The sequence below is a fragment of the Pristiophorus japonicus genome, chromosome 22 (genome assembly GCF_044704955.1).
Source record: "Pristiophorus japonicus isolate sPriJap1 chromosome 22, sPriJap1.hap1, whole genome shotgun sequence".
NCBI classification, from domain to species: domain Eukaryota; kingdom Metazoa; phylum Chordata; class Chondrichthyes; family Pristiophoridae; genus Pristiophorus; species Pristiophorus japonicus.
The window spans coordinates 4,583,150-4,597,871 of NC_091998.1; the positions used below are offsets into that span (position 1 = coordinate 4,583,150).

The 14,722-nt window shown below is 45.0% G+C and overlaps 1 protein-coding gene across 1 annotated transcript in view; it reads right to left on the minus strand.

Annotated features, from left to right (window-relative positions):
- Positions 1-5,376: 5,376 nt before the first annotated feature.
- LOC139235162 (mucin-6-like) overlaps positions 5,377-14,722 on the minus strand; it is a 305,371-nt gene continuing 296,025 nt past the window's right edge. Inside the window, exon 4 of the mRNA XM_070866381.1 lies at positions 5,377-5,444. The gene's annotated coding sequence lies outside the window, so the exon portion shown is untranslated. The remainder of the gene's footprint in view (positions 5,445-14,722) is intronic.

A 14,722-nucleotide genomic window follows, 5' to 3' on the forward strand; every position in this document is an offset into this window, starting at 1 on the left:
TTCCATTGCATCTGTTTCTTTTTGTTCCTGGTTCAGGAGGGACACACTGTCATTGTTGCAAGAAAATCACATTCATCAGTCCAGCAGCCCTTGAGAACAGCAGGGCTCAGCAGAAGAGAAAGTCACAAACAAATCCCAAACTTGTTCCTAGTCAAACTCCTCAAACCAAAATTCATATTGAAATAAAAAAAAATTTAAGGTTGCAATGTAAATGGATTTTACCACAGTTCCTAATGTGATATTTATATATCTTCTTAAATACTTGAAATGGGAAAGTTTGCTATGGGGAAAGGGCAGGGTAGTGGGACTAATTGGATAGCTCTTTCAAAGAGCCAGCACAGGCACGATGAGCTGAATGGCCTCCTTCTATGCTGTATCATTCCATGATTCTGATCCCATATAGATATAACTCACGTGACTTCATCGGGAGTTGTCCAGTTCAGTTGGATAAGTGTATTACTACAGAACCTATGGGTTAACCTTTATTTCCCCTCCAGTAGGGTAACTTTATTTCTCCTCTTTTAAAGATAGACATTTTAGAATGACTTCATGGTCTCCAGTAACCACTTCAATTATATTTTTAAATAAAATTTCATCATCTAAAAATTACATTTTTTTGAAAACAAGCCTTATTTAAATGGTTGTGTAATCATTTAAAAGATAATTAAACAAGCAAGGCTCGTCTGTCTCGAGAGGTTGAAATGACATTAAGAAACTACTCGAGCTTCGATTTTACAATTTCAGTCGCAATCACTACCCGTGTTGTACAGCAATAAACTCCCACACTACGCGTTGTCCTGTATATTACCTGATTAAAAAAACAATGCATCAGGATTCATGTAACAATCTTGACCAAAAATTACAATCGTTGTGACAACGGTAATCTGTACAATTTAACCACCAAAATGTGTTCGGAATGTTGAAAATACTGAAGCCGAAAATTGTATTATTGGTAGACATGAACACACTCACTGTCAGAAAATGTTTGGAATTTGAAATACAATATCCAAACTCAGGCACCATAAAAACGTTTTTATATTGAATGTTTATACACTGACAAATATTTTGATGAACTGGAGTCTAATGTGAGGTCCATCTTGATGGATTGCTCGCCTCGTCTCGCTTCCTCATTATTTTGTAACTCACACCCATTCCTTGATAAACAAACTTTCGCGTCCAAATGCTTAAATGCTTGCATGGAATTACTTTGAACGGCAGAGTTTATTCAATCTAAATAAATGCATTAAAGCATCAGTACGCTTATATGCAAAGAGCCTAATTTCAAGGTCGAACTCCCTTGCCAGCTACTGCATGAGGATCTGCAGCCATGCCCACCTGCCCACACGGCTTTCTGTGGCTATATAAATGACGTCTGTACTGAACTTTTATCGCACAGGGTTAGTTCAGACAGATGGTGGGGGGGGGGTTCCCTGTAATATCGATCAGAGTGATGTATGAACATTCGTCAGGTGGCTGACACACTTGACAGGAGAGCTGAGGAGTTCATCTATCGCATCAGAGCAAAACAGCTGATCTAGGAAATTCTGGTGTGAATACCGTTCCGGACCATCGGCAGACCCAACTCGTTTTCGACTGCTGTAAAAGCATCTTATTGTGTGGAATTTCTAGACCTTACTTGTACAGATCATCACACAGTCACATGCCTAGCCCAACTGGCACTGCAGTCCTCCATCAGTAGCCACTGCTGCTCTCCCTGTTGTAGACCTTTTACATCATTTAAAAATATATATTTTTGGTCTCCCTGATGATGCCACAGCATAGATTTTAAAATTGGGCCTTCCATTGACCATTATAGTCAGGTAGCGTGCTGTTAGCATACACCTGATAGGGCAGTCTTTGACCAGGGGCTAAGTGAAGGAAGTGCATCCAGGAGGGCGCTGACACCTCGAGTCTCATCGCCGAGAGCATGCAGAAATCAAGCGCAGGCAGCGGAAAGAGCGTGTGGCAAACCTGTCCCACCCACCCTTACCCTCAACGACTATCTGTCCCACCTGTGACAGGGACTGTGATTCTCGTATTGGACTGTCCAGTCACCTAAGGACTCATTTTTTGAGTGGAAGCAAGTCTTCTTCGATTCCGTAGGATTGCCTATGATGATAGTGTACTGACCCAGCATGATTTTGCCTATAACTTAATAATGTGGGTGAGATCCCAAGGGATTTTGGCCAAAGGTGGGTATTTGGAGTTAGGTCGCAGATCAGCTACAGGCTCGAGGGGCTAAATGGCCTACTCCTGTTCCTATGTTCCTAACCTATATTGAGCACGACGTCAGCTCAGACAAGCAAATGTAAGCAGTTCTTGAAGACTGAATATGGGACAAAAATTATTATAGCCTTTACAAAGATTTTGAATATTTTTAATATATAGCTAGATAAGCACATGAGGGAGGAAGAAAGAAATAGGATATTCTGATAGGGTTAGATAAAGAGGGATGGGAGGAGACTCACATGGAGCATAAATGCCGGTATAGACCTGTTAGGGAAAAATGTCCTTTTTCTGTAATGTAATGAATTTGATGAAGGCCCCATCTACCCAAGTGCCGTCCAAAGGACCGCCGATGGCTGCCGAGGTCCCTGACAGTTCTTTGGGCAGGGTTTTCATCACCCAGGTCCCTCGAAAGTCTGTAGGTGGCAAATCTGCGACGTATGCTGCCAATTTGGGCTGCAGCCGGCGGGAGCTCTCATTCTCGGCGGCAAAGATGCTTGCCACCCAAGTGCTGCTGAGGATGGAATCGGGCCCATGGCGGGTCAAAGACCTGAAAATTAAAATCATCAGAAAAAAAAATCCATCGGAAGACCTTCAGGGGTCACCATCGAGGTAAGTCACTGTGAAAATTTTTTTTTTAACATTTACTAACCTTTTTTTCAGGATCTTCATACCTACCGTCGGGGACAGACCAGCCTCCAGCCCTGTTCTGGCACCGACTCCTGCCCGCACCAATCTGGCATCTCAGTGGGCGGTAGTCCACTTACGTCAGTGGGCGCATCCTAGCGGATCTCCCCTCCCACCACTCCAACCCACATTGAAAGTGGCACTGGGCGGATCTTCACGGGGAATGTCGACAGCAGTGGGTGGTAAGGTGAACAATTTCGGGCCTTCTATCTTACTCTCAGTAACTACTTCACCTTTTGCAAAGGATGTTTGGACAAGAAAAATGACTGGTAAAACCCAGGCACTGGGACAAGAAATATGCAGGAAGGAAACCAAGCCTTCAGCCAAGGGAAGGAGAGATGCAACTCAAACCTCCTGTTTGTTATTACTGCTAATAGTACAGAGCTCAACTGACAATTGCAGGTAGTTATGCCTCTGTTATTATGTACAGGTGTGAGGATACCGCTGAGTTGCTACAATGTGACCTGCCCAACATCTTGCCATTGCTCCTTTTTGTCTTGCTCCAAAAAACATTAACAAAAAGGGGAATTCCTATCGGGCCACACATTGTGCCAATATTCTAGATGTTGCAACAGAAACGGGAGTGTGAAAAGACTGGATGCCACTCCTCCTCAGCAACCAAGTGCTGACAGGGAATAGAAATGAAAAAAAAGGCCGACACACAATCCCACAGTAAGTATTTAATAGGCCTCTTTAAATACATTTCCGTATACAACAAGCCCCTGCAAGCCCAGACAGAAATGATTGTCCACACGAGATCTAAATGCTACCAATTTGGACAATTATTAGGGTTCAGTGTAATAAAATCAATGATGTGCAGTTTTCCAGCCTCTTACCAGATGTGAAATTAAATTTAAACTGTTTAATCTTCAAGAGGAAAATGGAAAAAATTACAGGAAACTTAATGTTAAACTTATGACATATTGTATTTTACACTCTGATTTCCCCATTGGAGCTGTGCAACAATAAATCAATAAAACTTTCATACATTGCTGCATGGTGATATTTCACAAACGTAAAGCCTGTCAGAATACAATCTTACAACTGGGTTACTATGACTGGCCATCTTAGAAAATGTGCATATACCTTTACACCTTTACACTGGTGGAGCGATGCAATCCAAATTGCCTGCTGCATATTAGGTTAATTACGACAAGACCCGCAGTATGGGACACGTCACTGATGATTTGAGAAACTGAAATTCTGTCTCCTCCTCACCAGACACTGCTGCCTCTCACCTTGCTGGGATGGATTACATTCTATTTGGGGTTTGTTTTAGACAGTGTGAATGATCATTGCCACTGGTACATTAAAGAATGAACAAGGTTACGCCACTGCCGCAGGTTGGAGAAATAACTTAGTTGCTTATCCAGAAATACTAAGGCCAATTTCTGGAACAGATTTTGGATACAGTTATACTGCTGCCACCAATCAGAGATCAGTATCTGTCCTCCTGCAGTGAGCAATCGGCAGACACTCCTTATTGCAGACTGACCTCAGCCTGACTGGCACTGAGGCACTGCAGAAACAGAGTCCTGTGCTATCACACTACGAAGCAATGCATTGAACTCTATTCGCCAACAGCCAACTTCTAATGGAGAGAAAGGGGAGTTAACATTACAGGCGTAGAGTCTGTGAGAGATCTGATGAAGGGTCTACAACTGAAATGCATCAGTTCTCTCCACAGATGTTGACTTTTTTGCTGCCTGTTTCCAGCACTTTCTGTTCTTTGCTTCAAATTTCCAGCATCTTCAGTTGGTTTGCTGTTAACTGACCTCTAATATTATAAAAGTGCAGATGAGAGCATTTGCTTTGTCTCAACATTTTAAAAAACTCAGTACAAAGGTTTAAAAGGTGCCATTGCACTGCAGCCATGCCATTGGCTCCTCTTGAAAAGGATATCATACCGATTGGCTTTAGTGCATTCTGGTATCAGATAGGGATCTGGCACCCACGTTACATTGTCATTTTTCACCTCAAAGTGGATCTAAAACCATTTCATATTGATGGAGGCAAGCCAATATGTTTGGAGGGGGTGGGTGAGATACTCAGTACACAACACACCAGGGCTCAGAACATAACTGACCTCATAACACAATAATTTAACATCTATAAATTATAGAGTAGAGATTCTTCAGTTCTCACTAGATTTTATTTTAAGGACAAGCAAAAATAAGATTAGCAGTAATTATCAGTTTTCTGTTTATTCAGTGCAGCATTTATTACTCCCAGCAAAAAATAATAAGTGATATTTAAACTGGTTTGATGTGAAAAATGCATTCTTTTCTGTGGGGTCCCTTTGTAAATATTAACCCACTTCCAGCCTTTCTTACCTTCCGAAGACACCGTCAGCTACCCAAAAGGAAAACAGTTCAGAAAACATTTTTTTTAATTAGTACACAGTAGCGGAAATAACAAATTGTTGAGATTGTACTCACTGTGTGTGGTATGCTCGACAGAAATGTGATGATCTTGCAAGTGCACAAGCCTCCTCAAGGTCTCCTAAAGTTGGTGAGTCCCAGTTTGAATACCTAGGACATAGAAGTGCGAAATCTTAAGATTCATTCTCAATTTGTAGTGTTGAATGTGGAATTATGAAAGTTAGCAGGGTCGGGAGAGGGGTCCACAAGAGAAGCCTTAAATCCTACTGGTTTTAAATGCTAACGGTTGTCTCACATGGAAGACCTGGTAAGGGAAGTATTTAATGCAGTACATTGGGATTTAAGTGGCTTTAAAACAGTAGCCGATTTCTCTTTGATCCAACTCCATCTGTATAAACATAACAAGGATCAGACAAGCACAAGGCTGCTTAATAGGAGCAGGCAGACAAAGGATCCGAACATTCTGTAAATAGAGTGACACCAAATGGATGCACACCAGCTCTGGCCATGCATTTGGGCCTCGTTTTTGATGTCTATGTTTCAATGTGAATAAGCTGAAGCAGAGAAATGAGGAAACAGATTAAGTGATTTGCTCCATTCTTCCAAACTGTTTTGTGTGTGTGAGCTGCCCTTAGCCTACAAGTTTTAAGAGAGAAGTTGATGTAATGTGAAGAATGTTTAAACCTGCAAGTATCCATTAGGTTTAGAATGACCTTTATTAATCTGTATTACTGTTAATGGAATCAGCAATACGTCGCTCTCTTAAATCTTTACCTTTTGACTGAAGACAAATGTAAAGCAGTGGCAAGATAATGTGGAGGGAATGTCAACTCTGCTCACTCAACAACAATAACTTGCATTGATATAGCACCTGTAACATAGTAAAACTTCCTGAGGCACTTCACATTATTAAACCAATTTTGGTGGGAATTGAAAAAGCAAGCACTTAAAATGAAGTGGTCCATTTCCCGCGATCTCCAATTTAAACGCTGCTGGTTTTGGCAATGGATGAGATGCCCGCTGGGCTCAGGCAGGAGAGAAGCCTCGTGAATTAATGCTAATCGGAGCTCTAGGACGTCACTAGTCTCCCAACGGCATTGTAACTGGGGACCTGAACTGGGAATACAACTCAAGCTATAAAAGATTATTGTAAAAATGTTTCAGATATGGATCGTTTAACAAGGCCCTCTTTGTACCTGGGGAGTGAGAATGAATAGCCAGGTGCTATTTTGTATAGTGCAGTTTGAGCTCAGCAATTGGAAAAGTGTTGATATTATTTAAATATATCAGCAATTTTTTACAATTATATTTTTAATGTCATGCATTTAGATAAGGGCAGAGCTCAGATTCAGTAATAACCAACCAGTCTCTGACATTAGATAGTGGGGGTAAAAAAATATAAATTCTACATTTCTATTATTTCACAGTAAATCATTTCCCCGTGTTCTTGTACTAATTCTGCTTTCTAATGTTAAAATAATTTAGTTGTTCATGACACAGGAACTTCGGATATATAAAAAAAAAGAGGTTTGATTGTGATAACAAGCCTAAAAGCTACTCATAAATTGAATGATCTATTTTACAGAAGCAGGACAGGCATCATATATTCTATACATCCTGCAACATTTTCATTCCCCACTGCAAAACATGCTTCTGTTTCATTGGCCTTCCTGTCACAGGACGTGAGATACCAGAGAACTTTTAACAGAGTTGCTGTACTATCCTCCCATCTCCCATCACCATCACAACTTTCTGAAGATTGTCATGGCAGATATTTATGAACAATTTGGTAGACTGTACAACAGCACAAACACAACGTAAAGAAAGTGTTATGTCTTTAGATGCTCTGATAATGACTCCACAAGGCAATGTGTTGTACTTGAACTGTAGTGACCTTAGTCCTTTATTGATAACTCCAGAGTGAGGATCACACCTGGTGGCCTGCCTTTTATACTAGGCCTGGCACTCCTGTACAGGTAACCTACAAGTCTCCCACTGTGGTGCCCTCTGGTGGCACACCTTGTGATAGTACAAACAGTAACCATGTAGGATACATGACGTCACTCTCCCCCAAGCCTTTAGTGCAAATTGCCCCTGCATTGACTGTGCTCTGGACTTAGCTCTATCCTTAACAAATCGTTTCCATCTTGGGTGAGTGGGTGGTGTTTCGTTGGCGGTAACGTGCTGGTAGTTTCTGTTTGTGTGTCGATGACCACTCCATTCTCTCCCACCCCCCCACATATAGATTATGCCGCTGGTTCATTACATTCAAGTCCAGAAAAAAGAATTTGCATTTACATCATTATATTTGTGGTACAGTTGTGAGGCAAGTACATTTGACTGGTGAGGTACATTCTTGATACATACTCGGAATCAGTACTGGGGTCAGCATTGGTGCGTGAGGACAACAAGTACCAGAACTGCTGGATGGTGTCCAGGTAGTCTGGTGGCAGTGCTGTACCCAGTGCTGGCAGTGGGAACCCAGTTGGCTCAAGTTGCCTGCTCTCGGGGCCTTTGCCATTGCTCCTAGCGTCAGGTAGGTTCACAGATGCCTGTGACCTTCCTGTCCTTTCCTTGCGCCCCGGGTCGCTACTGCTCCCTGAGGAGCAGTTGTCTGGCAGTGCACAGGGAACTGCTGACTCGCTTGCTTGGGCGTTATTTGGTTTGGGATCCTGGCTGGCCCCGGTCCCATTTGGGAGAACCGTTGCGGGTGACCCTTCGTTCCCGGGTGTAGCCTTGGTGGCGATGGGGTCTGGGGGCTGCGCCTTAGCGCGGTTTTCTCTTTCAGGCTCGTGGCGTTTGGTGCCATCGGGTGCCTGAGAGGTGGAGCCAATCAGGGGCAGGGTATCGATACCGGTGCCTTGCCCTCCTGAGATCGCTTGCTCTGCAGCTTGTATGTATTGGCTGCTTGTGGCCACACTCCATGGTCCCAGGGACGCAGGCTGCTGCATTTGGTTGCTCGCTGGACCGGTGTGCTCCCGATGGGTGTCTGCCAGCTGCATTGACTGAATGCAGTTGAAATCCTACATCGCACAACGTTTCATTACTCATAGTAAATAACGTGTAGCTCTGATCGTGATCGTGCGACTTTTCTTTGCTTATTGCATGTACACAACTCTGATCATCAATTACACATTTTACATCTAATTCACAGTTGCTCCTACATTGATTGAGAATATGGAACTGTCCCTTTACGTGTGGTGGGTTACAGGCGTCCTTTCAGAGAGCCTTGCTATCCTTACCCCAATTTTCTTCTCCGTTTGGTGCCACGTGTTGCTCCATCAGCGCTGCACCTTGTAGTCTGGCTGCTGCCATCTTTTTCTTCAGCGCATCACCTCGTGGTTCGGGCGCCATCTTAACTCCATCCACGATGTCGACTACGGTGATCCTCTTCTCCCCGGGTTCTGCCACAGAAGCTGGGAAGTCGCCTTTGGATCTAATTTTTTTCATTCGGAGTCCTGCCACTGGAGCCTGGGAGCTGTGTTCGGGTCGTCTCAGCTGGATCATCGCCACGCAGTCGTGCAGGGCGATCTGTGCCTCGGGTGCTGTGCTGGTCTGCTCTCTGGTGTCGGGTCCACACTCAGGTGAGGGCTTGCTTTGCTTCTGAGCGTGGAGGATGTCGATCGCTGGGGGGAAGAAACCTTCCGAACTCCAATGGATCTTCTCCATCCACCTTCTTCCGAGTAGCATTGGTCCATCACCTGCAACAATCCACAGAGGTAACTTGTGCACCATGCCATCATGGAGTACCTTTACATCTGCACTACCAACGACTGGGATAAGTTCATCGGTGTAGGTGCGCAGCTTTGCTTGAACCAGGATCAACTCGGGTCGTTCGGCTCGATTGTCCCATAGCCTCTCAAAGGCTTCTTGATTCATTACTGACTAGCTTGCCCCCATGTCCACTTCCATGAAGACTGGAATGCTATTTATCTCGACTTCCATCCTCAACGGTGGTGCAGGTAAACATGTCATATACCTCATCGTGGGGCTGAGCTGCCTCTCTGACTATCGTTTCATAATCCGCACTGGATTCATGGCCATCTGCAGCCTTTACACACATAGTCTTTAAAGCGGCACTAGTGAGCCCTGTGATCCCCTTCACAACGCCAGCATGGAGCTACTCGGTTTGCCCCCCCCTCGGCGGACTCTGAGTTAAGGGACTCGGGGGCCTGTTCTCGCTTCCCTGAGAAGGTTCACGTTCTACAGTCCAGCGTCTAAAAGGTGCCACTCTGTGCACAGTACTTGCTAGGTTTGAGTCCTGAGAATGAGTCATCTGCCGAGAGCAGCAAGTCGAGGTCATGAATGCCTGGATCATGGAGATGGCCTTCTGCAGTGTGACTGTGATATCCGCAGACAGTAGCTTATGAAGAAGGCCCTCATGGCCGATTCCAATGACAAAGATATCCCGCAGCGTTTCGGTGAGGTGGTCGCCGAAATCACACGGTGCCGCCAGCCTCCTGAGGTCTGCAGTATATTTCGCGATTTCCTGGCCTTTGGGCCGTCGGTGTAAAACCGGTGTCTGGCTGTGAGTGTGCTCTCTTTGGGCTTGAGTTGTTCTTCGATCAGTGTCATAAGCTCCTCATACGTCTTGGCCGTTGTCTTCACTGGTGCCAGCAAGTCCCTAACGAGGCCATAGACAGTGGGCCCGCAACTGATAAGCAGCATAGCTCTGCGCTTATCAGCCAGTGTGGCCGGATTGTTGCCTGCCAGATCGTTTGCTGTGAAGAAATGGTCGAGCCTCTCCACAAAGGCGTCCCAATCATCACCTGCTGCAATGTACCAAGGGTAGCCATTTTCGCGTGAAGGTCCGTAATCTCATCGCCAATTGTCTTTGGATGCTCTGATAATGACTCCACGAGGCAATGTGTTGTACTTGAACTGTAGTGACCTTAGTCCTTTATTGATAACTCCAGAATGAGGATCACACCTGGTGGCCTGCCTTTTATACAAGGCCTGGCACACCTGTACAGGTAACCAACAAGTCTCCCACTGCAGTGCCCTCTGGTGGCACACCTTGTAATAGTACAAACAGTAACCATGTAGGATACATGACAGAAAGACTTCCTTTGGATAGCTCAAACTAGTTAACATTCAGTGAACGACTTTGAAATGCAATGACTTTTTATGTAGTAATACAGCGCACGGCAAGATGCCATCGACATCATCATCATAGGCAGTCCTTCGAAATCGAAGACGACTTGTTTCCACTCCAAAAATGAGTTCTCAGGTGACTGAACAGTCCAATATGGGAATTACAGTCTCTGTCACAGGTGGGACAGACAGTGATTGAAGGAAAGGGTAGGTAGGGAGTCTGGTTTGCCGCACGCTCTTTCCATTGCCTGCGCTTGTCCACCGCATGTTCTCGGCGACGGGACTCGAGGTGCTCAGTGCCCTCCCGGATGCTCTTCCTCCACTTTGGGCGGTCTTGGGCCAGGAACTCCCAGATGTCGGTGGGGATATTACCCTTTATCAAGGAGGCTTTGAGGGTGTCCTTGAAATGTTTCCTCTGCCCACCTGGGGCTTGCCTGCCGTTTAAGAGTTCTGAATAGAGCGCTTGCTTTGAGAGTCTCGTGTCAGGCATACAGACGATGTGGCCTGCCCAACGGAGCTAATCGAGTGTGGTCAGTGCTTCGATGCTGGGGATGTCGGCCTGATCGAGAACACTGATGTTGGTGCGTCTATCCTCCTAATGGATTTGCAGGATCTTGCAGAGACAGCGCTGGTGGTATTTCTCCAGTGATTTGAGATGTCTACTGTATATGGTCCATGTCTCTGAGCCATATACGAGGGCGGGTATCACTACAGCCCTGCAGACCATAAGCTTGGTGTCAGATTTGAGGTCCTGATTTTCGGACACTCTCTTCCTCAGGTGACTGAAGGCTGCGCTGGCACACTGGAGACGGTGTTGGATCTCGTCGTCAATGTTTGCCCTTGCTGATAGTATGGAATGGTATGGAAAATGGTCCACGTTGTCCAAGGATGCGCCGTTGATTTTGATGACCGGGGGGCAGTGCTGTGCGGCGGGGTCAGGTTGGTGGAGGATCTTTGTCTTATGGATGTTTAGTGTACGGCCTATACTTTCATATGCCTCGGTAAAGGTGTTGACGATGGCTTGGAGTTCAGCCTCTGAATGTGCGTAGACGCAAGCGTCGTCTGCATACTGTAGTTCGATGGGATGACCTTGGATCTAGCCTGGAGGTGACGAAGGTTTAACAGGTTCCCATTGGTTCTATAGTTTAGTTCCACTCCAACGGGGAGCTTGTTGAGCGTGAGATGGAGCATTGCAGCGAGGAAGATCGAGAAGAGAGTTGGCGCGATGACGCAGCCCTACTTGACCCCGGTCCGGACATCGATTGGGTCTGTGATGGATTCATTGGTCAGGATCATGGCTTGCATGCCATCATGGAGCAGATGGAGGATGGCGACAAACTTTTGGGGGCAGCCTAAACAGAGGAGAACGCTCCAAAGTCCCTCACGGTTAATAGTGTCAAAGGTCTTTGTGAGGTCAAAGAAGGCCATGTACAAGTGTTGGTGCTGTTCCCTGCACTTCTCCTGTAGTTGTAACGCAGTGAAGATCATGTCCGTTGTACCCCTTAGTGGACGAAAGCCGCATTGCGACTCTGGGAGGAGCTCTTCAGCCACAGGGAGAAGACGGAGGATTTTTGCGATGACTTTCCCAGTGGCCGACAACAGGGAGATTCCTCTGTAGTTGCTGCAGTCGGACTTGTCCCCTTTTTTAAAGATGGTCATGATTGCGGCATCTCTGAGCTCTCCAGGCATGCTCTCCTCCCTCCAGATGAGAGAGATGAGGTTATGCATTCGAGCCAATAGTACCTCTCCGCCATACTTTAGTGCCTCAATGGGGATTCCATCTGCTCCTGATGCCTTGTTGTTCTTGAACTGATGGGTGGCCTTTTCTATCTCACGCAGGGCTGGGGTTTTGCTGAGATGGTGGCGGGTAGCATGCTGCGGGATGGAGTCGAGGACACTCGTGTCAAAGGCAGAGTCCCGATTAAGGAGATCTTCGAAGTGTTCCTTCCAGTGGACTCTGACTGCCTCGGTGTCCTTAATGAGCATCTCCCCATTCTTGGCCAGCAGTGGGGTGGGGCCTTGGGTGCTTGGGCCATAGGTGGCCTTGACTGTGGTGAAGAATCCTCGCACGTCATGGCTGTCGGCCAGCTGCTGAATCTCCTGTGCTTTCTCCACCCACCATCTATTCTTTAGGTCGCGGGTTTTTTGTTGGACCTCGGCCTTCAGCCGTCTATAGAGCTGCTTTGCTGCTCCCGATTGGGTTGCTGCTTTAAATTCAGAAATTCCCTGCTCTTGCTGGTTATTTGCTCCTGGATCTCCTAGTCATTTTCGTCAAACCAGTCCTGGTGTTTCCTGGTTCAGTGACCGAGCATCTCTTCGCAGGCCTGGAGGGCAGACTAAGGGCACTCTGCTTCTCGGGGTTATCGAGGGTCGCCAGGTTGGCAGTGAGGCGCTAGCTGTATAGGGCTCTCTTAACTGGGTCTTTGAGTGCCCTGGCGTTGATTTTTCTACAGCATTGCTTATTGCCATAGACAGCAATGAAATGAATGACCAGTTAACCTATTTTCGGTGATAGTGATTGAAAGTGGAATGTTGGCCAGACACCAGAACAGAAGAACTCTCTGCTCTTCAAAAATTCCCATGGCCACTTTAATATATACCTAACAGGCAGCTGAGGCTTTGTTTGAATATCGCATTTGAAGGATGAAACTGTGACAAAAAAGGAAGCATTTTTGTTTAGTTTTCGTTTGGTGGCTGTCCTTTTAAATCCAGTTACAACATACAAGAAGTTTAAAAGTCAGCAGCAATTAAATTCGATCTCCTAGTTTAGATCAATGAAATGTTGAGGACAATTTGAACTGGTTTTAGAACTGTCAGTTTGAGGGAAGGAGCCAAGCCAAAATTCAAACAAATAGATACCACATGAGTTATGAGTATGACAGCAGCTATTTTTGAATCTGGCTGTTCAAATCCACAACATTTGGAAAGAATATAGATGGAGCTGAATTAAAGTGAGTGGAATTGAGTTGAGAGAATCTACTTGAAACTTTCAAGAATTAAACCAGGCTAGTTCAGCTTCCAGATTAGTGCGAAATATAATAGAATCACTGTGCAGATAAAAAATTTAATTCAAAAGAATAGTCATTTTCTTTTGGGATCGTGACTGTAATGTATTTGCTTCATGGGTTCTTTGCTTAAAAATTCATAGCAACACATTGCTATTAAGAACGAGTTGGTTTATTAGCAAAGGTTTAACAATCACACGACACATTACCAGTTCATCCACCAGGCTCACAATCACCTGCCTCGTCGTGGATCCCCCGAACCCAACTGGCTGGGGTTTTATTGAGTCTTGCGAACATCATGTGACTGGCTAAGCCACTCCCAACTCAACAGCTCTACAAACCTGTAACCTTTTATTATTTTCCTTTAGGAGACTAGATAGGAGTAACAGACGCAATAAATAATTATGCGTGATATTGCTGTTATTTATTTCTTTGTTCATCTTTTGTTCATGAAATTTACGTGATAGTTTAAACCTAAAAGGAGGTCTGGCATTGTAATACTCAATGCCATCTATCAAAGACAGAAGAGGAATCCTGTGGAGGTAAAGGTTAATTTCCATAGCTAAAAATAATTATTTCCAGTTTGTTCTCCTGGGCATGTTACTGAAAATTTACCTAGATAACAAGGTTATTGGAATGCCTTGAAGCCACAGGGAATTGTGACTCACCTAGGAGAATTATCTAAAATACAGAAGCTGTGAAATCTACACCAAGGAGGATATAAAAGACCCAAAGATGTAATGTGCACTTCTGATAGCCCAACACACCCACAGCACAGCATGAGAGCAGTAGCTTGAAATTATGAGTTCAGGTCTTCAGTAAGACTTGAGCTCAATACCTCGGAGGCATGTGTGCTATGAACAGAGCCAAACTGATGCTGTGTAAAATGGAATTACATAGCAACATAGAAATTTACAGCGCAGAAGGAGGCAATTTCGGCCCATCGTGTCCACGCCAGCCGACAAAGAGCCGCATGGCCCTTGGTCAGCAGCCCTGAAGGTTACATATAAACCTATGAACAATGACGGAAAGGCAAAGAGTCACTCAGATGATATTCATAAGCCATCAGTGTTTTGCTGTAGTAAGGTATGATTACTTCTGAATCCAATTTGACCAGCACTTTTACCTCTTGAGTTCATTCAATCAGTGGGAGTTGTTAAAAACTAGATTCCAAAAGAATGCTTTATTTACAACATGCAAGAAAGCCACTGACTCATTCAGTGGTCCCCAACTCCCACATTGGCTAGTGCTTTATATACGGACAGGCACAAGATGACTATAAAATCAGTGTTAATATCTAAATTAGCTGCTTCAGCATCACATTTCACC